Here is a 26,409-nt window from a genome sequence, read left to right as displayed (position 1 = left end):
ACTTTTCCGTCACTTTTGGGACGGATTAACACCTCCTCCAAAGTTAGAATAACCCCCATAGTCTCTAGCTCTATAGCCATTAAGCTTACACACAAGGAAGCGTGTGGGTGTCTGGTCATAATGTGCAAGTTGTTTAGCCTTCAGTAGCTCACGCTCACGCTACAGAAAAGGTTGGAGACCCCTGCTGTAAACAGTGCCTGAAGTGAGCTGACACTATACTCCATACTGTATGCTGAGGTGGGCAGAAGCAGAATGTGAATGACACTTCAGCAGACCAGTGGGTGAAGATGGCTGACTGAACGCCCAATAAGTAATTATGTACAGTGTATATATTTTTTACGAAAAACAGAAAGGCTTGGCTGCCAGCCCCATAACATTTCAAAGTATGCTTGAAGAGTGAGCACAGCAAAGGTGTCAGACTCTTTTTTAAAGAGCGTTGCTTTTTTAGTGATGTACATAACTTGTATTTCCTGTAGAGCTTTGCATATTAACGATATCCTTACACTACCACGGTAGGCCCCGATTCTGTCGCACTACCGAGCTAAAAGAAAGACTGCAACGCAAAAGCACATCAAACAAACACACTGCAAGGCACTCATTTTTCTCCAACGGGAGAATCCTGAAAATGAGTGCACTTTTTATGCCCCCTTTGGAGCGTGTAACTCTCGCATATCACAAAAAAGCACAGATGTCTTATTTTTCACGGCTGACGCTTGAGAACATCTTGCAAGTTATATTTGAAACCATGACTAATCCTAGATTGTTGTGACAAACGTGGCTCTCAATTTATTAACGGCGAGGACGGAGGGGGAGCATAGCTGCGGTTTGAGAAGGCTGCGCAGATGGTAGCGTTTCTGATTCATATGTTGTCCCTCTGCTGCGTGACTTGTGTCACATGGCTCTCGCCCTCACATCTCCTCTTGTGGTATTTTGATACAAGGAAGGCCTTACACCCATGAAGCACCGGGCTGCTTTGCATATATTAATAACAACATGTTTTATGTAACCAGGGCTTTAAATGGAAAAAAGAAGAAGTACAGGTATTGACAATTTTGAGTTCCTGTTTGATACTGCTAAGTGCAATGCAGCAGTTCCGAGAATTGCCTGTGCTCTCCCTTTCAAATCATAGAAGAGCAGGTGCTGAATACTGGACAGTACCTGCCCATTTTAAGCACTGTGTGTAACTCTTCATTTTGAAGGTTTTATTCTGTATTCTACGCACAATAAATGACAGGTGTTAGCTAATTTAACAGTATTCAATTTAGAGGCCTCCTACGGATGAAATGCTAAGTTGGCCTTGCTGAGATTTCAGCTCATGACCTGTTTGTCACACTAGGATCTGGATTACATGCTGTACGTGAATGTGTGTCTACGTCATGTAATTGAATTTACGGTTCCTCTCTGTGTTACAGTAGTGTGAAAATTCAATTTCACGCTGTATCGAAACATTTCGGCGAGAGTGTAACCGTGCCCCAATGTCAGCAGCATGTGCCATTTTGCCTGTATTTGTACATGAGGTGCTTTAAAATGAACAGTAAGGAGTCTGAGGTGTGGGTGAAGCAGTTTTTTATGGCGTAGTCACATATTATTTGGACAATGTTAGCCAGCACAGAGTACATACTTACATTACACATATTTACAGTTTGAAGTTTAGAGAGATAAAGTGATTTGATGCCTTAGTCATACTGCTTGGCCTTCTGCATGGACAGTAGTCAAGTAACTATACCACATTACTGAGCAACCATGATGGAGTGAGCTGAACACTCAACGACGGATTTTCGAACTTTTCATACAAAATAACGCAGCAACCAAAGGTGCTGCCCTGCGTTGCGTGCAAAGTGAGAGAGTAGAACAGTACCATATCTACTAAGATATTCTGTGGATTTTCTGCCTCCTTGAGTTGGCACACTTCAAGCTGCCATAAACCAATGGACACAAACTTGCACATTAGTGCAAGAGTGTGTGCATGATATCAAGCATAGGGTTTGTACTGGAAGGCTACCCTTTCAGTAAAAAAATGCCATGCTTAGATATAATTATACATTCCCCACTTTGTATATGTGCTGTGCAGTGCAACACACATGTAAAGTTGGAAGCTTTTTGAGAAAAGAAAAGTTACCTGAAATCTCACAGCTACCTTGCTAATGCTTTACTTTTTGTCTCAAAGTACTGTCCACCCTTTTTTGTAGTAGATAGGGCTTTGCGTCAAAATGCATGGATGGTTGCATAGGAACACCCATGTTTGTCCCAGGAAATCCCTTGTGATGCAAAGTAGCAAAAGCTAGCAAAAGGCACTACTTTGAGCTTCTTTCGGAGTAGCATTGGAAAGTAAATCCCCAAAGCAACATTTTGTGCTGTTTTGCATCTCTTGTGATGCAAACACTTTGCAAAGCGTTAACTATTCTGCCTTTCACTGCTCATATGTACTAATTTTTTGAGCAAACGTTTTTGAATTCAGCTATAATTAAATTGAGTAACTGAAATACCTGTTATTTATAGAGCTTCGTAATGGTAGACGTACTGTGTTAAGTAGTGTATTGTTGGTTTTGCTATTTGGCATAGCACATGGCATCGAAGTGCATTCAGTAGTTAGGACATGCATTTCCAAACAATCCTGATAAAAAAGCCATTATTATATCTTGTGTGAAGAAATCCACTCTGAAGCATTAACCACCATGCTTTGTCAGGAGAACTGAATCTCACCCTCTAACAGGTAAATGAATTTTAGAATTGTTCTGAACCATCCTGGCCTATTTCCTGAACAAAGGACGCCTCTAGTGTGCTAGCCATCCAAACATGTCCTGGACTTTGTCACAAATATAGTGAAAAGTGAATTGAGGTAGAAAAGCACGAAAGGCCTGGCAAAGGCAGCAATTAGTATGGACAGCTGAAGATAATTCAGTGAGTAGATTTAAGACTGCAAAAACAGAGCAATTTTTTGCAGTAAAGTTGATGGAGCAGTAACCCCAACACAGTCACGCCTTAAGATGAGGACTGTAGTTCTTTTTCCCATAGCTTCCGGTACACTGGCGGGCCTAGAGGGCCCCATACAACCACTCTTGCCATATAGGCCATGTAGGGCACTCCTCCTCTATGAGTTCCCTTTGGGGGGGGGGGTGGGCGGGCTCAGGGTGGTCTAAGGCCAGGCCCAGTTGGTCTCAGTGGGTCCTGGCATTTGTGTGCCCCCTCTTGCCCTGGGGGCCAGGGAGATAGTGTGTGAGGGCATTAATTTTGTCAGATGGCCCTTCTGGAGAGCCCACTTGTACTCTGGTCTTAGGTGTACTAGGTATTCAGAGACTTTTGTAACAGCAGAAGTGAGGCAAGCACCTCCTATTCCTTATCAGCAGACTATTAAACTTTCCTTCCCACGCCTACTATATCTGAATCTATTTGTTAGAAGTTGAATAAACAGAGGTGGAACTAGATTGTTTAATTAAAGGCGGTTCATTATATGTCTGGAAGAAATGCCGTGAGGGGGAGGTGGCAATGGCAACTACAGATTGGACAGCTAAGGAGATAAGTTGCAGCCATCTTTTATAATTTTTCTCTTATCATTTTTCCTGGTATTGAGCATTCCCTGTTGTAGTGAGAACAATTTACGTCTTCCTTATAATGCCTAGTGGGAAATCAAACACACAAAAGATTATGCAAGGAATGCTTACAATAAGTCTAACCACTGAGAGTGGGAGGGGTAGCATTCCAACCCTTCATTCTTTTGCTCACCATGCTACCTTAGTTTGGGCCAAGCCATGTGCAAATCGGTTGTGACTCAGATAGGAACAGTCGGGCTCAAACTGCCATGCCAGGTGCTCACTGAACTGGAACACAAGCAACCTGAGACCAGTTTTGCCCTGCTTGGGACTTTTAAGTAGGGTGTAGCTTGGCTCCAGTGCCACAGAGAACATGGGACTGGTGTTTAAGCATATCCTTGGCCACCAGGGCATTACATACGGCAAACAAAAAGTGCTGGGAGGAATGGTTTGCATTAAGTGTAGCCGTTGACAATCACTTGGGGTCGCATTCCAACCCATCGTTCTTTTGCCCACCATGCTGCCTCAGTTTGGACCCAGCCTTTTGCCAATCAGTCTTGACCCTTCTCCATTCGGAACAGTGCAGGGGAAACTGCCAGGCTGGGTCCGTCTTGAACTGGAACACAGGCAACCCAATACTGCTTTCACCATGATTGGAGCTTTTCAGTCAAGCATAGCTTAGCTCACATCTGCGGCACGCGTACCCTTGGCGACCTAAGGCATTACATCCAACACAGAAAACGTGATGCAAAAAATGCTTTGCAATAAGTCTAATGACTGGTGATCACTTGAGGTAGCATTTCAACCCATTGTTAGTTTGCTCACCTTCCCACCTGAGTTTGTACCCAACCATATGCAAATCAGTCTTGCCCAGGCTCCAATAGTGATAGTCCTGCCTGAACTTACAGGCAAGGTCCTGCCTGACCCAGAGCACAAGCAACGCAAGACCATTTTTGTGCTAAGAGGGGCTCCTCGGTCGGTGTAACTTGGTTGCAGTGGCACAGTGAGCAGGGGGGCCACCTCTGGGCATACCCTTAACTACCAAGGGCATACATATGTACAAAAGGTTATGGAAGAAATGCTTCAAATAAGTCTAACATTCCTAACCATTGTTCGTTTGCCTATCATACCACCATATGAAAATCAGCCTTGACTCTGCTCCCGTAAGGATATTTCAGCCAGAACTGCCAGACCAGGTCCTGCCTGAACGGTAACACAAGCACCTCAAGAAGGCTCACCCCAATTGGAGTTCTTCAGTTGAGTGTAACTCGGTTCCAATGGCACAGTGAGCACATTACACATGTCTGCACATTCCCTTGGCCACCTAGAGTGATGCATTAAACATATAAAAGGGGATGGGATGAATGTTTGCAGTCGTCTAGTCATGGCCAATCGCTCGGGGTGCAATAGATATACTCAGATGTAGGTCTCCTGGTCACTGTGCATAGAGCTTGAGCTACTCCCTAGTGGCGAGCCACAAGTAGGGTGAAACCAGTCCGGGGTTGCCTGTGGTCTCTTTTAGAGGTGGCCTCTCCTGGCAGTTGGGGACAGACTCTTCCCATGAGGACCAGGGTAGGTACCGATTTGCAAGTGGCTTCATGGGTGAAAAAGTATGGACTAGAATGTGGCTTGAAGGATTGGCAATGGATGAGATTAATTCAAGCATTCCATCCATCACTTTCTTGTTGTTGCAACTGGTGCCCTAAGTGCAACAGGTATGTCCAAATTTGGGTTCCGTGCTCACAGGACCATATGACTCAAGCTTCATCCAACTGACAAGCCCCAAATAGGATGAAACTGGTCTGGATTTGCTTGTGGTCCCTGCTGAAGAGGGGTTTGCCTTCTAGTTTGGAATAGACTGTTCCCATAAAGAGCAGGGTCGGAGCTGATTTGCATAAGGCAGACCTATGTCTAGAGTGGAATGGTAGGCAAAAAATAGATGGACTAGAATGAGGCCCACAAGCGATTGTCAGTGGCTGAGATTCATTCAAACTTTTCATCCATTACCTTGTTGTTGTTGGTGGGAAATCCAAGCAGCCAAAATAGACAAAACATCTCACAACATTCAAAAAGAAAGGTTTTATAGGAAGTATATAAAAATGAAATAATTTGTAAGAAGAAGCCATATTAGAGGACTTCCAAATGGTAACAAGGGAAGCAATCCTAGTGCGTTCGGTAGGCGGGGTAATGTGGAAAGTATGAGAAGTGTAGTATTGGAAGTACCTACAAAAGCTTCTCTCTTAGTTAAATCAATAAAGACTGTTGGGAAGCATTTTAAAGCAAAGAGAATAGAGAATTATGGTAGACCAAAAAGGCAAGCACATCATAGTACCGCACCAATTGATGACTCAAGTTTTGCACAGTCAATTTTTGATACAGTCACATATTTTTCTGAACCCTGACTTTCATCCTCCAGCTGTTGGTTGTATAAAAAATAATGACAATTCGCAATCAGTTGACCCAATCCGAGGCAGTAAAACTATCTTAAATGTAATAGTTATGAAAGAGGAGTCATTCATCCTGCTGAATATGGTTAACAAACGTACGGTTTATTTTCAGTCACTATTGAATCTAGAAATATTGGCAACTCCTTCCTCTTCAATGTTAGACGTAATGTTAATTATACAAAAACCTCTTCAAGAGATATTCTAGGCAATGGTTTTGAATAATGGTGTACTGAAATAGCACTCTAGTTATCTTGCAAAGATAGCCACAGGGCTAAAACAGACAAATCTTTGCATGTCGTCCCTTGTATGCCCGACAGTGAATAGCTGTGCAAGCAGTCCCCATAAAGAGAATTTAGCATGTTGGGCTGACTAGTTGTATCAAGGAGGCCTAAGTTGATTAAAAAAAGGAGGGTTTGTATATTTTATAGAGGTTATATACGTTCACAAAGAAATATTATAAACACATGAAAAAATCAAAGGAAGCTTACAAGAAAAATGTAAGTTCTAACACATCTTTGAGAACCTTGAGATCTAGATCATCTGATAAATGTTCCAAGGCCAATACATCTATAAATACCTAATTCTCTAGGCTTCTAAGACAGGGTCATTTTCAGTATGAATCATTCAACCATTTAACCAAACCATTATCTGAATAGTCTATCATTAAGGGAAAAGGGATAGGCTTTACATCAATGGATATGCAAATAACATAACCAGCCCCTGTAGATAATGGTATTCAGGAGAGCAGGAAGATAATTGATAACTATTCTCCAGCTTCATCCATAAGAGTATTATGTTTGGGTGTGTAAGATATGCTTCGTTCTGGTAAGAAGATTTAAAAAGTGAGACCATTAAACCATTCTGGGATATTGCAAGCACTAATATATTGCCCCTCATTGGAAGTATTCACTTTTAATGATCTAAAGTAGGTGAGGTTTATAAATAATACATGGGGAAGAGAAATTTAAAAATACTGCTTTCTAATCTGACAAGGAAGCACCTTACAGGGTAGAGAAATAAATCTTTGCTCAAGATGTTAAACTTGTATCTAGGGGTGAAATAGCATCCACACCTCTAGTAGCATATCGCTTTTAACAAAATCATGCAGGGCTAGGGGCTAACCACCTTTATTTCCCACCACCTAGAAAAGTAATCCAGTATACATCACCAAAGGTCCATAATCAAACTGAAGCTACTCTGTCCTACTCTGTGGTTAATATTACCAAGGATAGAGAATGTATGGTAGAACCTCAACATTTTACATGAGAATCATTCACAATTTTAAAGGCACAAGTGACCTTGATAGAGACTATTGCAGTTTGAACAAAGCAGATTAGCATTTAAACTCTTCTCACAATCTAATGTTTCTGGAACATACATGGTGTATGAAAGATGCTGAATGTGGAGTCCTTTAAGGAGCTAATCTCCAAATATGCTATAATATTTTTCAGGAGAGTTGGAGGCACTTTTCTTGCACCCCTTAGCACCCCCCTAACGCCACCATGTGTGCACCATATTTAAAATACGGCGCACCATGGCAGTAGTTAGGGGATTAGCATCAGACTTTTTGATGCTAGACCGGCGCTTTGCAGGATTAGCGTAAAAAATTCTGACGCTAATCCTACAAAGCACCTAGAGCCCCTTGTAACTAATGTAAGCCTCCTTTTAACGCCTGCTGTGAGCTGGCTTTAAATGTGCCAAACAAAATGGTCCAAGGAAATCTTTTAGATTTCCTTGCGCCTTTTTTAGGACCCCTAAAGGGGAACACCCCCTTTGCATTCATTATGCCTGGCGCAGGCATAATGAAGCTCAAAGAGTTACAAAGTGGCGCAATGCATGCATTGAGCCACTTTGTAAAGATGGCGCTACTTTTTTGTCTTTATAACGCCACATTAGCGCCATAAAAATATGGTAATGTGGCGTTGGAATGGCACTAGGGGCTCTTAAATATTCCCCTTGGTTGTGTGAGGATATGCCACCAATAGATGGCTTTCTCCTAGAGTATCAATATGCTTCCTCTAATATTTTTGGGCATGCTTCAGGAGGGCTATTAACTTTAGTTAATCGTAAGATAGCTAGTAGTTTAATAGTGATAGAAATTTATTGCACATAGAGTTTGGTAACACTTGTAAAATTGTAAAAAAAAACCTCTAATACTTATTATGTAATTGTGATAAATGTGTATATAAATTCACCTCATTCACAATTGTATAAAATTCACCATGACCTTTTTGTTTGACAAACTAGCCAAGATTTTGTCAACCTATTCGTCATGTATGACTGATTTGTGTGGAGATTTTAACCTTTGTTTGAATCCACAAAAGACAGATATGTATTATAAAGAGATATCAGTAGCTTACAACATTAAGAGTGCAGTATTTCCAGCAGGCTCAACTTCAGCTGATGTTTATGACATTTCGAGCTTTTTGTCATCCAGGGGAATGTTTTTGTAAGAGGCTTCCCTTCAGAATCTCCATCGAACAAACTTTTACTATTGGTTATCAATGTTGACCAATAGACAATGGACCTGATTTAGATATTGTGGATGGGCTACTCTGTCACAACGGTGACGGATATCCCCTCTGCCGAAATCTTAATCCTAACATGTCCTATGGGATTTAGATTTCGGCAGGCAGGATATCCGTCACCATTGTGATGGGATAACCCATCCACCAATATCTAAATCAAGCCCTATATGTTTTTACATACATACTCGACAAAAGGTTCTCCCTGTAAAGATTGATTTTCCAATAAGACTTAAAAGATCAAAGGTAAACCTCTACGACTTTTGTGAAATTTCCAATTGGAAATTAAAATTACTTGGGGGACTGAGATACCCACAAATGTTCTGTTTGGGTTTGGCAGTATAATGAACGGGTAAAATTAAAGGTCACAAAACATCATAAAACTTAATACCAAAGGAGGGTTTGATGGAAATTGCAGATGGTTGAAAAGCCAAAGCAGGAAATTACGCTGGTTAACAAAGTGAACACGGGGGAGTGAAAATGTTAATCTACCTAACTCCCTCAAGCAGAAATATAAAGCCTTAGTGAAAAAAAAGATACTATTACAGTGCAGCAATGCATATACAGCACACAAGTTTGAGCACCTCTTATGGTGTCAGAGGAAAACTGGATAAGATACTTTGAGGATATATATTCAGTTGGTTAGCACCGCAGGATCAGATAAAGTATCTACGGTTATTGTAAAATCAAACCCAGTCTGGCGGATCAGATTTGTTTTCAACCATTCCATAGTATTATGATAATAAAGGGACACTTGCTGGAAAGCTAGAAAGGAGCGATAGCAGGTGCCCCCAAACAGTGGAGCCTTGAGCTTAATTTTAAATAAGTACATGCCCACAATTTCCTTTTATAGTTAAGGGAAGGCTGTGTTTTTTTGTATTGTTATCATCAGGATAACAGGGCCTGAAAATTAGCAGTGCTCAGTCGGATTTATGACCTGGGCTGCTGCTGGGGCACAGAGGTGGAAAAACTGAAGTACTGAGGTATTTAACTCCTAAATAAAAGTCCTTGTCAATTCAATATTAGAGGATGAGAACAAAATGATATTTCTGAATGCTGTTAAATGGGAGAAAATTAAAATGAAAAGTTACCTTATTGATTAAGTTAACTTTTCATGTTAATTTTCTGCCATATCAAAGTGTCCCATGTACAAGCAGCAGGCCTCTTGTCCCCAGTGGCCAGTAGACACTGTGCCATATATATAACTGAAAAAAATGTATTTTTTTTAAATGGGAGAAATTTAAAGTACAGAAAATGTTTCCATATTTGTAACTTTTTTTGCGGAACATTTTTCTGCACTTTAAATTTCCATAAAAAAAATTGTTGTATATTTGTGTTATACATGTAATGGTGCTACATATGATGAAAGGTATGTCCTGTGCTACAAGTACAAATAACACAGTCTCTCAGTCACCCATACACATATATATCATTCATGTGCACACATGTTCATATATCCCCCAAAGACCACACTCTCACTGACACACATGGCAGCCATGTCATATACCCCTAACGAGAGTATTTTGTTCAAACCATAGTATTTGACTCTATGGTCAATGATGCTGAAGGTAGGGGTGTCTGGTAACAATGCTTGAGTTGTTTAGCCTTCAGTAGCTCACTATGATTTTCGCTGATCAAAAGTAGCTCTCCCTACAGAAAAGGTTGGAGACCCCTGGGCTATAGTAAATCACATTTTTAAGACAGAAGATCCTGCAGCCCCAAAAAACTATAGGCTGATGTGCTTTCTGAATGTGGGGGTAAAGTTATTTCCAAAAATTATTATTGTATACTTGCAAGAATGGACTAAAGTCCTTGAATTAAAAACAATGGAGCAAAGTGGGTCCAAAAGAGGGTCATTTAACTATAGACAGCTACTTTGGTTCATGGATCGTGGCTTGGAAATTGTTAGAACAAAGAGCCAATTTGTTCTGCTGTTTCATAAACGTCCGTACTGCTTTTGATCTGGTAAATAAGGCACTGCAGTGGCACAAATTGAAGAAATTGCAAATCCTCTCAAATGCTCTTGAGATTTTGAAGGAGCTCCATAGAGAAAACTGGACAAGAGTGGAGACAAATATTAATGGTTCACTTTTACATAAAATTCCAAATACAAAATACCTGAAGCTGGGTTGCATTGGCCCCTTATTGTTTACTCTTTACCTGGTAGTCGTTCACTTGGTATCAGTGCAAATAAATCCCTTCAGTCCCAAGATAAATGGGTCACATATATCAGGTCTTTTACATGCAGATGGCTTAGTAATTATGGATACAAGACAAATAGGGCTTCAGATTAAACTGGTAGAATTGCATAAATATTGTAATCAGCAAACGTTAATAATGAACTCTGATGTAAGCAGAGTTATGGAATTTGGATCTAAATCTCATCCATACTTCAGGCATATAGGTGAAAGTGGAACAGGCGAGCACCTATAAATATTTAAGCATCCTGTTCAGATGGAAATTCAAGTGAAGCAAGCACTACATGCACTAAAAGCTAAAGCACTCTCATTTGTTGCAGGGAGTACAAAATGTAGTAGCGACTATGAAGAACCATCTTTAAAACCTGTTCTGAATGCTTACACTGCAGTGATACAAACCTAATTACAAGGTGGGGTTTAAAACGTTTATAAGGATGGAATATATATCAGTGGGACAGGGTAGCAGAGAAATGCCTAAAATATTTGCTGAGCCCTCCAAATGCTTCTATGATCCCGGCTATAAGAAAGGAAACCAGTTTGACAACTTGGACCCTTTTAGCCCGGTTCCAAACGTTAAGCTTTTGGGTATGGCTGGAAAATCCACAGAGGGGCAAACTTGCAACCCTTTGTAAGGAGTAATAGATTGTGGAAACCAACTTAAGTTGGGCACAGGATGTAAGGTAGGTCATAAAGGCAATATGAGATTTGTTGACTATAACCCTTGATATCTCAAATTTATCATTATCCTTGCCTAAAAGTGAGTTGTGTCTCGTGATAAAGAATTGTTCCAGGGATGGAGATCTTAGTTATTGGGATGTAAACCCTCAACTGTCTGTATAAGGGAATCATGGCAAAATGGTAGGGTGTAAGCTTACATTGATTATGGCCCTCATTCCAACCCTGGCGGTCTCTGACCGCCAGGGCGGAGGGCAGCGGAAGCACCGCCAACAGGCTGGCGGTGCTTCCAGGGCTATTCTGACCACAGCGGTAAAGCCGCGGTCAGAAAAGGGGAACCAGCGGTTTCCCGCCGGTTTTCCCCTGGCCCAGGGAATCCTCCATGGCGGCGCTATGGGGATTCCAACCCCCTTCCCGCCAGCCTGTTTCTGGCGGTTTTTACCGCCAGAAACAGGATGACGGGAACGGGTGTCGTGGGGCCCCCTAACAGGGCCCCATAAAGATTTTCACTGTCTGCTTTGCAGACAGTGAAAATCGCGACGGGTGCCACTGCACCCGTCGCACCCCTGCAACTCCGCCGGCTCCATTCGGAGCCGGCTTCCTTGTTGCAGGGTCTTTCCCGCTGGGCCGGTGGGCGGCCTTTTGGCGGTCGCCCGCCGGCCCAGCGGGAAAGCCAGAATGGCATCCGCGGACTCCTGACCGCGGAGCGGCCATTTGGCGGTGACCGCATGGCGGGCGGCGACCGCCTCCCGCCGCGGTCAGAATGACCCCCTATGTCCCCAACCTGGAGCTGAGATTAGTAGTTCTAAAAACTAGAATAGGCCTGGACGCCTAACCCCTACTTTTATATTCTGAGGTGACAAAAGTAATTTATAAAAATAAATGGGAATTAAAATGAAGTTTGAATATAACATGTAATTGTATCCATATTTTGTTAGATTGCTTTGAAAGATTGTTCATATGAGATTTTTAAGACCAGTTTTAATCATCAAATAGTGACCAATGGATTCATGTATTCAAAATGGTAGATTTCTGACTACTATGCAATATTTTGATGTGGTCTGTGCAGTAGGAAGGTTTTTATTTGAGATAAAATGTATTTTAGATTCCTTTTAGTAGTTTTATGTAAATTGTAATAAAAAATTATGTTAATATGAAATCACAAATATTCAGCTTTAGATAGACTGTGTAGTTTGAGAGACTACGGTCTAAATAAACGAATCTGTTACTGACAGAAAGACTCACTGAGGGTCTGGTCTTTTCAATATTTTTGCTTCTGAATGCTGGGCACAGCACCATCCTTCCCTGCAGCAGCATCTGCAGTCTTTGGGAAGAAGAGTCTTAGAGGCTAGGAAACTGTACAGAAGCCAAGTGATTCATTGACTTGATGCACAGAAAAAGTAATTGTACAGCTCTGGTGCTGCTTTCATGAGTTTAGTGTTTTCGCAGAGATGTAAATGAGCTTATTTTAGTGACAGAATTCAGGCTGTGTGTGGAAAATAATATTCAAATAATGAAAAAAGTGCTTCCAGTCACGATATTGATCAATTTACTTGATGGACCTCAAAATGCATGTCTGAAGTGTAAAATAAATTGATGAATAGAATGCTTGAACTAATCTCAGACACTGGTAATTACTCAGACTGAATCCCTGGCAATCCCGAATTGCAAGTCCAGGCCCTCTCTGAACTGAAACACAAGCAAACCAAGATCAGTTTTTCCCTTATTAAGTCTCAGCAGCCAGGTAAAGCTTGGGTTCAGTGGCACAATGTGCCTGGGACCCGCATCTGTGATATTATGTTATGTTATGTAGGAATGTAGAGCGCACAATCACCAGGGAGGGTATTCTAGTGCTGAGCAAGTGAGAATCTAGCCAAACTTAGGTTCAAGTGGGACTACCCGAAAAGCCAGGTCTTCAGCTTTTACAGAGTTCATGAAGGGAAGAGAGGCTGTTTGTTTGTAGTGGTTGATCATTCCACGTTTTAGAAGCAATGTAGGAGAAGGCTTGACCACCGGATCTAGATTTCTGTATGCTTTGGTCTTGTCGATGTTCAACTTTAGACACTTGGGGGGTTATTACAACTTTGGAGGAGGTGTTAATCCGTCCCAAATGTGACGGATATACCACCAGCCGTATTACGAGTTCCATAGGATATAATGGACTCGTAATACGGCTGGTGGTATATCCGTCACTTTACCGTCACTTTTGGGACGGATTAACACCTCCTCCGAAGTTGTAATAACCCCCTTGGTCTTCATCCAGTGGGTGATCTCAGTCATGCAGACTTAGGGCCAGATGTACGAAAGGATTTTACCCATTCTGTGTCTATGGGAAAAAGCTTTCATACATATGGCCCTTAATCCGGTACCTGGTGTCTTGTCTGTGAGGTAGTTGTGTTTTGTCGGCATAAGAGAAGATGTTGATGTTGAGAGAGAGGATGATGCTGGCTAATGGGATGATGTGTTCCAGGCTAACTGGGTATTTCTAGTAAGGAAGGATGCAGAGCCATTGGAGTGCATGTGATTTGATTCTGAAGTCATGTAGGCATTGGATGAGGATGGAGTGGGAGACTGTCAAATGCTGCAGAAAGGTCCAGAAAGATGAGGGCAGCTGTGTCTTCTCTGTCCAGGTTCATGCTGATATAATCCGTGGTGGTCATGAGAGCAGTTTCTGTGCTGTGGTTGAGTCTGAAACCAGATTGAGAGGTATCGAGGAGCTGGTGGGCATTGAGGTATTCTGTGAGGCATCTGTTGATGATTTTCTCTAAGACCTTAGCCGGGAATGGTAGCAGGGAGGTTGGTCTGTAGTTAGCGAATATTGTTTTCTTATTGGGGGGTGGCTTAAAGCATTCCGTACCACCATGCAGAAACCTTGAAGCTCCTTTTCAGGATTGCTTTCCTGAGATGGGCAATGCTTCTTTAGAATTCCCTAACAAAATATTGCACGTGGTTTCATCATTGAATTCTCCATAGGACCTCTTTTCTTGCTGATTTGGATTTTCCAAACTGGTGAGCATTTTAATTCTGTTGGGGTGTATGTTTGGATCTTTTAGTTTGGTAGTTTCATGACTGTATTCTTTAATTTCCGGACTGCTGCAATATGCCTTTGTGTGGTTGTGCTTTGCATTTATACACCATATTGCTGCCAAATGGGTAGTGTCTAAGCACAGTGAAGCCATGCCACCAGCTAGATTTCATTGTTGTCATTTCGATTTTTTTATCCATACCACTGAAAACATTACATCCAACCCTGTGTTATACATTACCATTACCAGAAGTGTGGCAGATGAATATGTGCGGTCTTCTAATGCCACATCACTAAAAAAGTCCTTTATTACTTCAAGGTATTCATGATATTGATGCAACAACAGGATGAAAGGAATGTCCAACTCATTTTGATAAAAGATCCACAAATGGGTGTCATTTTGTGGTGTTTTGCTGTATCCCAGAGTTGTTTTTGTTTTTTTTTTCAGGCATCCCTGCATGGTACTTTATGTGGCTATAAAATGCCCACCTTAAAATAAAGAGGTTATGAGCTGGAAGCGCTATAACAATGCTACAATAAATTGTTTTCAAAATCCACACAGACTGGACACTTAAACTGGTGGTATTCTATTTCACTCTCTGGGTACTAGGTCCACAGTCCCCCTCTGGTATGGCTACTAGCTCTTTCCAATTGCACCCGTTAATATCTATTGTACATTTCGAATAAAATTGTACTAAGGTGTGTGCAAATAACAGCTTGAAAATAGCTTGAGGTAGTGATGCTTCATGAGGATATATTAAAATGTGGGTGTAGTCACAGCCCAACATTCTCATGTTTCTTTCCAGGCTATGTGCAAAGTATACATCTCAAAGGCAGTACCACTGGGACTGTCACCAATCTGGAGCACTGCACCTGATTGTCATCAGCCTTCTTGAAGCAGTAATTGGAGACACAAAAGGAAAGTTAATTCTTAAAATCTTCCTCACCTTGAACAATAGAAACTGCAGTCCAATCTCTCACACTTACCATCCACCAAACTTGCAGTACTCAGGGAAAACAAGCAAACAGCAGCCCCTTCCTAACAAAGCCCTTATTGATTTTCTAAGGGGAGTCCGGTCTCCATCCTCCCGCACTTCAGTGTATGGCCTTCCCTCTAAAGCCACAGGAGTGTGGAAAATACATTTCCGGTGTCTGGAGAAACATTGCGCGCATCCTGTGCTGTGCTACAGCAGGGGAATCCATAATGAATGAATCCCACTTTTGTGCGCTAATTAATACTGTGACCCAAACTTTAAGGGTGATCATCATTAAATAATCACTAAAGTATTTGCAGAATCATCTTTCAAAGTTGCATTATTTTCCATAATGAGGCTCATCTAATAATACCACCAAACATATGCATGAAATAACATACCTCCTTTCCACTAACAATCACATTTAACTCTTGTTAATTTCATCTACCACATAGAACCTTTAGTAAATGCATGAAATGCTTTCCATAAGAGCGTAAGTCTAATCCCAAAAACCAACAATGACCACTAAAAAAATTCACCATTAACTTTGAGTTTTAGAGCAGCGTGTGTTTACTTACAATGTATAACCTTCCTGACCCACACTAATACTAATACCATAACACTCAGCAGTCTGGAAGATGATTGTAGTTCATACAGGCTTTGTACTAATTCCCTTAAGTTACCTGACACTTATAATCACATAAGACAAAACTGCTATGAGTTATGTCCATCAACCAGTGCTGTACATGTCCACATCAAAAAAACACCTCTTAAAACTGGACAATCATAGAATAATCAAAGTTCTCCCACATACTTCTGGCTAATGGGGGATTTTAATTTAGACCACCACTATAAGTCCAAATGAGCTACATAGTACAATCACTTCTTGACATCTCACAATGACAGTCAGATTGGGATGATATTAACAAAGTTCTTGTCAGAAGATCTCTCCATCATTTCTCCCTCCAACATATGCCTGCTATGGACCATGGCCTTTTAAATAAAACATCTCAGAATCACCACACTAGTGTGATACTTCTAATATGGTAACCAGCTAAGGACACTATTTAAAAAAAATATCATAAAGGGATCTGCAGAGATGTTCAAAGCTGCTCGCTTACTGAAAACTATAAACTTAGCACCTCTCTCTCCCACTTCCTCATCCTTCACACTGCTAAGTGTTGAATCCCATAACACAATAACCGCACATTGGCGGCCTCAGGTACAACATGGAAATACTTCGCACATGAGACCAAAACAAAGACAACACACTTCCAACTACCTACTCTACATAGTGTAGCATGCTACCCATGCTGGAAAGTGCTTCAGCAGCGCACTCAATTTAATCAGCACTATATAAATGTTGCAATACAATACAATACATTCCACGTTACCTTAACAAACTTGAATTGACCCAAAAACCTTGATTCACCCTCCCTCACACATTTGTGATTTTCTACTCAAATTTTATTACCAACCTTCCACAAAGTTTCTTTCATACCAAGTCTCCTGCCAAACCAATTTTTTAATGCCTCTAGTAGTTTTTTTACTCTGTCTGAAGCACCACATGTCCACTTCTTTACTCTTGCACCCTTAACCATCCATCTGGGATTAAGTTTAGTTCCAGACACTCTACCTCTCAAAAAGAGAAATTTCTGTTACACTGTTAGGTGTAGTGAGGTACCCAAATGGTTTCCCCCAAACACACTTTAAGGGTCTCCTTGTCTGGACTGCTTTTAAAACACAGGGGGTCATTCTGACCCTGGCGGTCGCCAACGACCGCGGAAGCACTGCCAACAGGCTGGCGTGCTTCCTGGGCCATTCTGACCGCGGCAGTAAAGCCGCAGTCAGAAAAGGGGAACCGGCGGTTTCCCGCCGGTTTTCCCCTGGCCCAGGGAATCCTCCATGGCGGCGCTGCTTGCAGCGCCGCCATGGGGATTCCGACCCCCTTCCCGCCATCCTGTTCCTGGCGGTTTTTACCGCCAGGAACAGGATGGCGGGAACGGGTGTCGTGGGGCCCCTGGGGGCCCATGCACTGCCCATGCCACTGGCATGGGCAGTGCAGGGGCCCAATAACAGGGCCCCACAAAGATTTTCAGTGTCTGCTTTGCAGACACTGAAAATCGCGACGGGTGCCACTGCACCCGTCGCACCCCTGCAAATCCACCGGCTCCATTCGGAGCCGGCTTCCTCTTTGCAGGGGCTTTCCCGCTGGGCCGGCGGGCGATCTTTTGGAGATCGCCCGCCGGCCCAGCGGGAAAGTCAGAATGACCGCCGCGCGCGGTGCGGTCTTTTGGCGGTCTCCGCCCGGTGGGCGGCGCCCGCCGCCCACCGGGGTCGGAATGACCCCCACAATCCTTAATCAAACCTGTTCACGTGCTTCTGAGAGGAAAAGTGGTAGCTGTGTAATTCCAGAAGCTGCCATTTTGTTGCAGTAAGACAACATGTTAACACAAAAGATTAAAGTAATTTACTAGAACAAATGATATAACAAGTTAAACATCTAACAAAAGAAATTCCTGTACATTAGGTTGCCCATGACCAAAGATTACAAGTAATGAATCCCATATTTGTTACAAATAAAATCATGTGGCAAAGCTGAGGGTAATTATGAGAATAGTTTAAAGCAAGTCTGGCCACTTAATATTATCCCTTGTTACAACCAGGCACAGAATAGATATAATCAATGGTTCTTGTCTTATTTTTTCTCTTCTCTTTACTGCTTGAAAAATTGCAAAGTTCCTCAGCTCAATGATGACTGCAGCTCTTGAAATCGCAAAATAAACAAATAGGGCTGACAACGTATGATGCTTATGTAACATAAGTGACATAAATATCAAAACATTGGCAGTGATGTAAACGCACTCCACTGTGGTTTTGAACACAGGTCCGTGCCTTCTAATACGATCCGTGTGCATGCTGCATTCTAATAGTGTTACTGTTAATTTTGCACGAGCCCCAACACCGTTACACCCTTCACGGGTAGGAGCACTGTTATGCTTGTCACACAAGTAACTAAAAAGAGTTCTACCAGTCTTGCTCAACAAAGGTTGAGGCCAAAATAAATCCCTAAGTTGTACATTTACAGTTTCTGCACAGTTTCAGCATTCCTTCTGAGATTTTCTGTCAAAACAAGAGGGTAGCATTATGCATAAGCCTTTATTCACCACTTCTGTGCAGCTCCTTTAAAGACTTAGAACCAAATGATGTAACAATAACATAGAACCAGAACGCAATCTATAAAGTCCCACAGCAGCAGCCATCATCCTCTTTTGTTTGCTGTTTATGTGCAGATAACTACTCGCTTGTTTATTTTAAATTTGGTAATGGATGTTTGTATGTCATGGTGAGTTTATTCATGGTTTACCCAGTTTTTGGGTAATTTAAGAGATTGAGGTACTATTAAGTGTAACATTTTATTGGTTTTACTGTGGTGTTGACAAGATACATTAGGTAGTATTAAGTTTGTTTAGAGTTTAGAAGTTTGTATTATTATTTAAAAAAAAAAAAAAAGAGAGTAAAAGTATTTGTTCATAGTTCCTCTTTGGGAACCTGTAAGATTTACCTTCCATTGGGGAGATGGTTGCTGTTTCCTATGCGCGAGAGTGAGGCACGTGCTTGTGGAGCGCGTGAGCCAGCAGGATCGTGTCGGGAGACGCGTACTCTGTATTTACTGTGACGCGCCTTTGGTGCTGACGCGTGCGGTGGAGCGAGACGCTTCTCCACTGTTAGGCAGAGCAGGGCCTTTGTGCTGGCGCATGCGCTCTGCAGGTCGAATGTTTGTTATTATTGACTAAACCTCGACCTTGCATGATGCGGAAGTGTGAACTTGCACGCGCGCATGTTTGGGTCAAGTTGAGCACCATTTACATGTCGCATTGTTAGGTTGCTTAGCAACGCATTAACGCTTAGGAAAACGTTTTTGAGCATGTCGGGAAGGTGTTTTTCGTAAAAGGAGTTGAGTTTAATTGTTTAAGACTTCATTGTTACAGACATTTTTTGTGAAGCTGGTATTGAGCAAGCATATATATTACTTTGAGTAGATATTAGGAAGTACGTGTAGTGAGTTAGAATATATTTATTAATATGGAAGAGGAAATGGATTTGACTAATAAAGAGTCTCAGGAGGAGAATATTAAAAGATTTATGTCATAGAGGTTGGAGAGAGTGTGAAATTTGCGTTATCTAAGTTTTGTCAGTATTAGTCATTATCGGTTGAGGAGGAATTGGAAGAAAGAGGTCCTGGTGGGAAATGTTTTGGGAAAAGGAAGCATTTAGGTGAAGAAGATCTGGAACGAGATTGTACAATAACTAAAAAGAAATTGCTTTTCAGGTGTCCCAAGCGGCACAAAGGAAAGGCAGGTTAACCCTGCAAAAGAGATGACTGGAGAGACCAGCAGGCAGAGTAAGGAGTATTTTGATGATTCCGATGAGTACATTCTTGATATTGGAGAAGACAATGATTTTGATGAAATTGATATTTTGGAACAGAAAGGAACAGAGAAAATGAGACAGGTTAAAGATACCTTGTTTGAACCATCAGACGTTAAGCATCCGCCAAGTGCGGAATGGTGGCCTATGCGGCATGTTGCAGAATATTTAAAGCAAAAAATTTGTAAACCTTTGGAAAGATCTGAGAGGAATGTGATGAGGGCAGAATGTTCAAGCCCAGTTATTGGTGAGAAAGACTCAATGACTCCTAATCTGGATGCAGATTTGATTACCTACCTTTTCAAACTTGGTCGGGATCCACTTAAGGGTTTGGAAAGATCTATGAAGCAATGCCAGGATAAGTTACTGAATATTCTGGGGCCTTTGGCCAGGATTTTTGACATGGTGAAGGAATCTTATATTAAAGACACGGATTTAGATATAAATTTGTTGCGAGGCTGGAGTCAGAGAGCAATAAGTTTTTTAGGGAATGCAAATGCAAGCCTAATTCATGAAAGAAGGAGGGCGCTTTTGTTGAGAATAAGCCCAAAATTGGGAGAATTGGCAAAGAAGGAGTCATCAGAAGAGACGAAAGGTCTACTATTTGGGGATGGAATGATTAAGGCATTAAGTAAATATGTGCATACTTTTACAGCTTTGGAAAAAGCACATTTTTCAGTGAGGAAAGTTTTTGGGGATGGAAAGTTATATGGCAGGGCCGGAATTTCGGCCGACAATTTTATAGGGGCCCAAGTGGTTATGGACGAGGATCATTTAGGGGCATATATGCAACCAATACGTTCTATCCCCAGAAAGGTAGGGGGTAGAGCAGGTCGCGGACGCAGTCAGACCAACAACCCAGGAGCATTTTCAGGACAAGGTGAGTATGAAGATTGGAATTGGTTCTTCCCTGGTAGGTATTGCAGGGAGATTAAGGAAGTTTGTAAGGAACTAGGAAAAGGTGACAAGCGATTATTGGGTCCTAGAGACGGTAAAGGGTTACACAATAGAGCTTTAGGTTTTTCTGTATCAAGAGAAGGAACCAAAGGAGCTTTGTTTTCAGAAGGAGATTAGAGAGGTTGTATTTGGAGAAATTCAAGGCATGTTGGAGAAGGGTGCAATTGTGAAGATAGACGATACAAGGAGAGTGTTTGTAAGTACCTTGTTTGTAGTAGAAAAGAAAGACAAGGGTTGGAGACCTGTGATAAATTTGAGATATTTAAACAGATGTGTGCTGTACAGACATTTCAAAATGGAAGGGATTCATGTACTAAGGGATATTCTGCAGGCGAGAGATTGGTTGGCAAAGATAGATCTGAAAGACGCTTATTTCATGATTCCCATGAATTCACGCAGCCAGGAGTTTTTACAGTTCAGGTGGGAGAGACAGTTGTATCAGTTCACATGTCTTCCATTTGGTCTATCTTCAGCACCTTGGTGCTTTTCAAAGGTGATGAGATCGGTGGTATGTTTTTTGCGAGAGAGAGGGATAAGATTGATTATCTATCTAGACGATATCTTGATTATGAATCAGGGGAGGACATTACTGTTATAGCATGTAAGGATGACTGTGTACATTCTATAGGATTTGGGTTACTTGATCAACCAAGAGAAGTCAGTTCTTGTTCCATCACAAAAGATGGAATTTTGGGGTTTTAGAATAGATACGGTGGAGGCAAAGTTAAGATTGCCAGACAGGAAGATTGCCTTGATAAAAAGGTGTTTTGAGGAAGGGTACTATTTCTTTGAGAGAGTTGACGAGAACAATTGGTTTGCTATCATCCTCAATTCAAGCAATTTTTCCAGGACCATTATATTACAGAGCACTCCAGAGGATAAAATATGTAGCACTATCACAAGGGATATGGCATGGAGATATGGTGAGCATTTCAGAGGACGCTGTGGAGGAGTTGAATTGGTGGTTAGTAAATTTGCATGCTTGGAATGGGATAGCTATATTTGGCTCAACTCCGTATTATGTTTTGGAAACCGATGCGAGTACGCAAGGTTGGGGTGCAGTAATGGGAACACATCTAACAGGAGGAAAATGGAGCAGCAAGGAGAAGGAAGATCACATAAATTGTGTGGAGTTGAGGGCAGGAGAATTAGCACTTCGAAGTTTCAAGAAACAGTTGGAAGGAAGATCTGTGCTTTTGAAAATGAACAACATCTCTGCAGAAACATACATAAACAAACTAGGAGGCAACAGGTCGGAGAGACTTTTGAATTTAGCGAAGAAATTTTGGGAGTTTTGCAACAGAGGATACAGGTGACAGTTCAGTATTTACCAGGGGAGAAGAATATGTGGGCAGATTGGGGTTCTCGTTATATTTGGGATTACAGCGAGTGGAACCTCATGCCTTATGTGTTTCAACAGATAGTCAGGATTATGGGTCCCTTAAAGGTAGATCTGTTTGCTTCACGATTAACAAATCAGTTGGAGAATTATGTGAGTTGGCGCCCAGATCCAGGAGCAATGGCGGTGGATGCATTCAGTTTGGATTGGAGCAGGTTTAAGGGCTATGTCTTCCCTCCCTTTTGTATGATTCAGAGAGTTGTTGTGCAAGTGAGGAGGCAGAGATGTCAGCTGGTTCTAGTGACCCCTTTTTGGACAACTCGGGTGTGGTTTCCATCGGTTATGGAGTTAGCAGTGGAGGATCCGAATATGATAGGAGCATGCGAGGGTCTTCTAAAGGATGTAGACGGTCGGGAGCATCCTTTAGTAGAGTCAGGGAAGCTCAACCTTCTAGTTTGGAAACTTTCAGGAGAAATAAGTGCTTCAGAGAATTATCTGGAGAAGCTTCAGAGTTGTTATTTGAGTCATGGGCTCCAGGAACAAGGAGGAGGTATAAAAGCGCATGGAAGTTTTGGTTATGTTGGTGCACTCAGAGGAATCTGGATCCCGTGGAGACAAATGTAGTAATGTAGTAATGGTAGCTAATTTTTTAGCAGAATTGTTTAAGAAAGGGATGTCTTATAGAACTATTAATTGTTATAGGTCAGCGATTTCAGCGGGACACAGTTTGATTGATGGATCTTCTGCTGGTAGACATGCTTTAGTATGTAAAATCATGAAAGGAATAAGACTGAAGAGACCTCTGGAAAATAGATATTCTGCTTTATGGGACGTGAGGTTGGTTTTTGATTTGTTTAGGAAGTGACCTTCTAATAAAGATTTAACCATTAAACAATTGGCAGGGAAATTGGCAACTTTATTATGTATGATATCTCTTAAGAGAATTTCGGATGTCAAGGCACTTGAAATTTCACGTAGGTTTTATCAACCTCAAGGAGTTCTTTTTGAAGTAAGGAATAGGACTAAGACTTTTATCCGAGGTTTGATGAACATCCTGACTTATGCATGGTAAGGCGTATTAAGGAGTATGAGAGCAGAATGTGTGAGCATAGATCTCATGGGACGAGTGAACTTTTAATCTCTTATGTGAAACCGTTTGGGGGGGTTTCCACAGCTACAATTGCAAGATGGGTTAAAAATGTGATGAGAGAGGCTGGTATAGATTTGAATAGATATACAGCACATTCCGTAAGGTGTGCTATGCCTTCTAAAACCTTATTGAAAGGTGGAAGATTAGAAGAAATTATGAAAGTGGCCAATTGGTCAAGTGAGGACATTATTGGGACATTTTATTTTAAGCCGATTGAGCATGTGGCTTCATTAGCTTTATAAGCTTTGAACTTGCATAATGCTAGCCTCTTGTCTTGACATAAAAGGGCGATTCTCAGAGGTTCACTGCAAGGAGAGTGGGGATTTTATTAAAGACAAGGAGGCTAGCATTATCCCTCCTCTCTCTCCCAGGGGAGAATGATGGTATTTTGGAAATTATATGTATTATATAGTTTTTATTTTTATTTGCAGGATTAGAATGCTATTTTGTATTTAAGGTATATTTTATATTTTTCCCGAAGAATTTTGTTCTAGCCTTTCTTATTTATTTTACCAGTTGTGTAAGAGTTTGGTGATGTTATTCATTGAAGAAAGAATTGGTGGAAAGAAGAAAGGAGGATGAAGAGTTCGGCGAATCAAAAGAGGAAGATGGCTGCTGCTGTGGGACTTTATAGGTTGTGTTTTGATTCTATGTTATTGTAACATCATTTGGTTCTAAGTCTTTAAAGGAGCTGCACAGAAGTGGTGAATAAAGGCTTATGCATAATACTAGCCTCCTTGTCTTTAATAAAATCCTGATTCTCTATACAGTGAACCTCTTAGAATCATCATTCTTACCATCAGTTGCCACGAAGTTGCAATAACCAGTGTGGTGATGCAAGAACGCCTGCCCTAGCACAGGTACACTACAGCCCATCACCACACATTATGTTGTTTCCCTCTGGTAAAGATGGCAGCACGCTAAGTCAAATTCTAGAATTGTATTGTGTTAAAAAGTACACCATAACCTTTGATATTCCACTGACATCATCTGCTCTATGTTGCATAGCTTCAAAAATAACCCACAACTGAGTCCACTTATAAAAGTCCATGTAGTTGATAAACATTTTGCAGGGACATCATTTAGGGCTCGCCAAAGGGTCGCAGCTGCAACCCCTGGTTTGCCCCTTCTGACCCCTAACACTGCTTTTGTGACTCCTGGCCTCAGAGGTGACAAAAGCAGTACCAAGCACAAAAGGTAAAGTCCACAGGCCATGCAGTGGACCAGTGAGGAGTCTGTGGCAAAGATCTCCCGAGGGTGTGAACAGATTCCCACAGGAGGTCGAAGCCCATGAATTTCGGCCGTGCTGATTGGCCAGCATGCTTTGAACTGGCAAATCAAACGTGCAGACAACAGGCTTCTCAGTGCAAAGCGGGTGCAGGCAGCCCTTCAGCTCACTGCGACCACCAACTTTGACCCACTCACACCAGCAGTGCGGGTGTCACAGTCATGTAAATCTCTTGTGTGGGGGTTTGGGGAACATGGAAATCTTAGTCAGATGAACAGCACATTAGCCAAAAGAACAAGAGCTGCTCAGGTAGTGTCCTTGGGAGGCCTCACGGCAGGGATACAATGGAGCAGATTTAGGCCAAAAAGGGTTAGCAGTGGGCAGAGATGGCACCTGCGGCCTGGGTAACACCAAGGGACCGCCCACTGCGATTGGTAGCAAGGGAAGCCTAGCCGCAGTAGTGATGACCAAGGGCCCTTGTGAGGGAGAGGCTGTGCTGGGACACTTGCGACTTGCAACATAACCACGGGGAAACCGAAAGGACAGGAGAATGCATTATCATTGTGTTCTACCGATCTTAAAACCTGCATGAGGTGAAATGTTTTGATTTTATGATGAACATTGAATAAACTGCAGCCGTTTGAATCCCAGCATAATCTCCCCTTGTTTTGTTGGTGGTACAAGAAGGGGTAGCATGGGGATGAGTAAAACCAAGAACGGCCACAGGGGGATCTGGTCTCTAGCCTGTCTGGGAGGGGTTACAGTGTTCTTATGAACACTGTTTACTTTCTGCAGATCCTACTGGGAGATTACACTTGCTAAGAATAAATACCTTCAAAAGGTAAATGCTCTCCATTTATAATGCAAAAAACATTTAAACCAATAATAAATACATAATTTTTAAAACAGTTCACAAAGTTCCTTATTGTGGACATGTGAAAAAATATGGTTTTGAGCAGAACCGCCACGTTGGTGCGCTGCAAGTGTGATCGCTCATTACAAGTGACGATGTCAAAACGTATTAACAATTAACAATATAAAGGAGTAAATCAAGCCAACAACATAGTTCACATGCTGTTTATAGTCCTTATCAATTAGTATTATCAGGTCTGACTGCTACGTTTTTTAATTAATCTGTGCCTCTCCCTGTGATATAGCTATACTTTTTTCTCTTTGAGATATGCACTAAATTTCAGTGAAGTAAATTATGATTTCATTCGTTTCTTCCTGAAAAAGGTCTTGTGCGTCTTTTCTTGGGATGCAAGGTCATATGTCATATGGCGTCACTTCCTGTTAAGCTACTGAGGTCAAAAGACCATGTGAGGTCACTTCCGCTACCCCTAGCATTTTGGTGAGTCAACGTTCATGACATTTTGGGTGAATATAGATGATTCCAAGGAGGGTTGCACACTCTGGGAAAGCTAAACAAAGGAGGCAATGATTACTGAAACACTTGGGGCCTCATTTACAAGGCTTTTGCGCCACAGTTGCGTTGTTTTTTTTTTATGCAACAGTGGGGCAAGCAGTGTTTTACACTGCTCCACATTTACAAACTGACGCATTGCACCCAGTGCATCAGTTTGTAAAGCCTTGTGTCACATTATACCTGCGTCAGGTATAATGCATGCAAAGTAGGCGTTCCCTCAGGAAAAGCAACGCAGAGCTGACGCAGTAAAATTTACAACATATAACTGCATCGTTCTGTGACTTCACTGCGTCAGAATTTTAACACCTGCTCTGAGCAGGCATTAAACTGATGAAGGACTTTTCTCCATGGGAGCCTTCCTCGCATCTGTGAAAACATGCGCTACAAAGCTCTGTATTGTACATAGAGTGCATCCATGGCATCGTTAGGAGATCATAGGGCAGCGCAAGAATGGCTCAGATGCATCAGGTTCTTGTAAATGAGGCACTCGGTGTCTGCACTGAT

This window comes from Pleurodeles waltl, chromosome 1_2 (genome assembly GCF_031143425.1).
Source record: "Pleurodeles waltl isolate 20211129_DDA chromosome 1_2, aPleWal1.hap1.20221129, whole genome shotgun sequence".
Taxonomy (NCBI): Eukaryota; Metazoa; Chordata; class Amphibia; order Caudata; family Salamandridae; genus Pleurodeles; species Pleurodeles waltl.
This window is presented reverse-complemented; position numbering follows the sequence as displayed.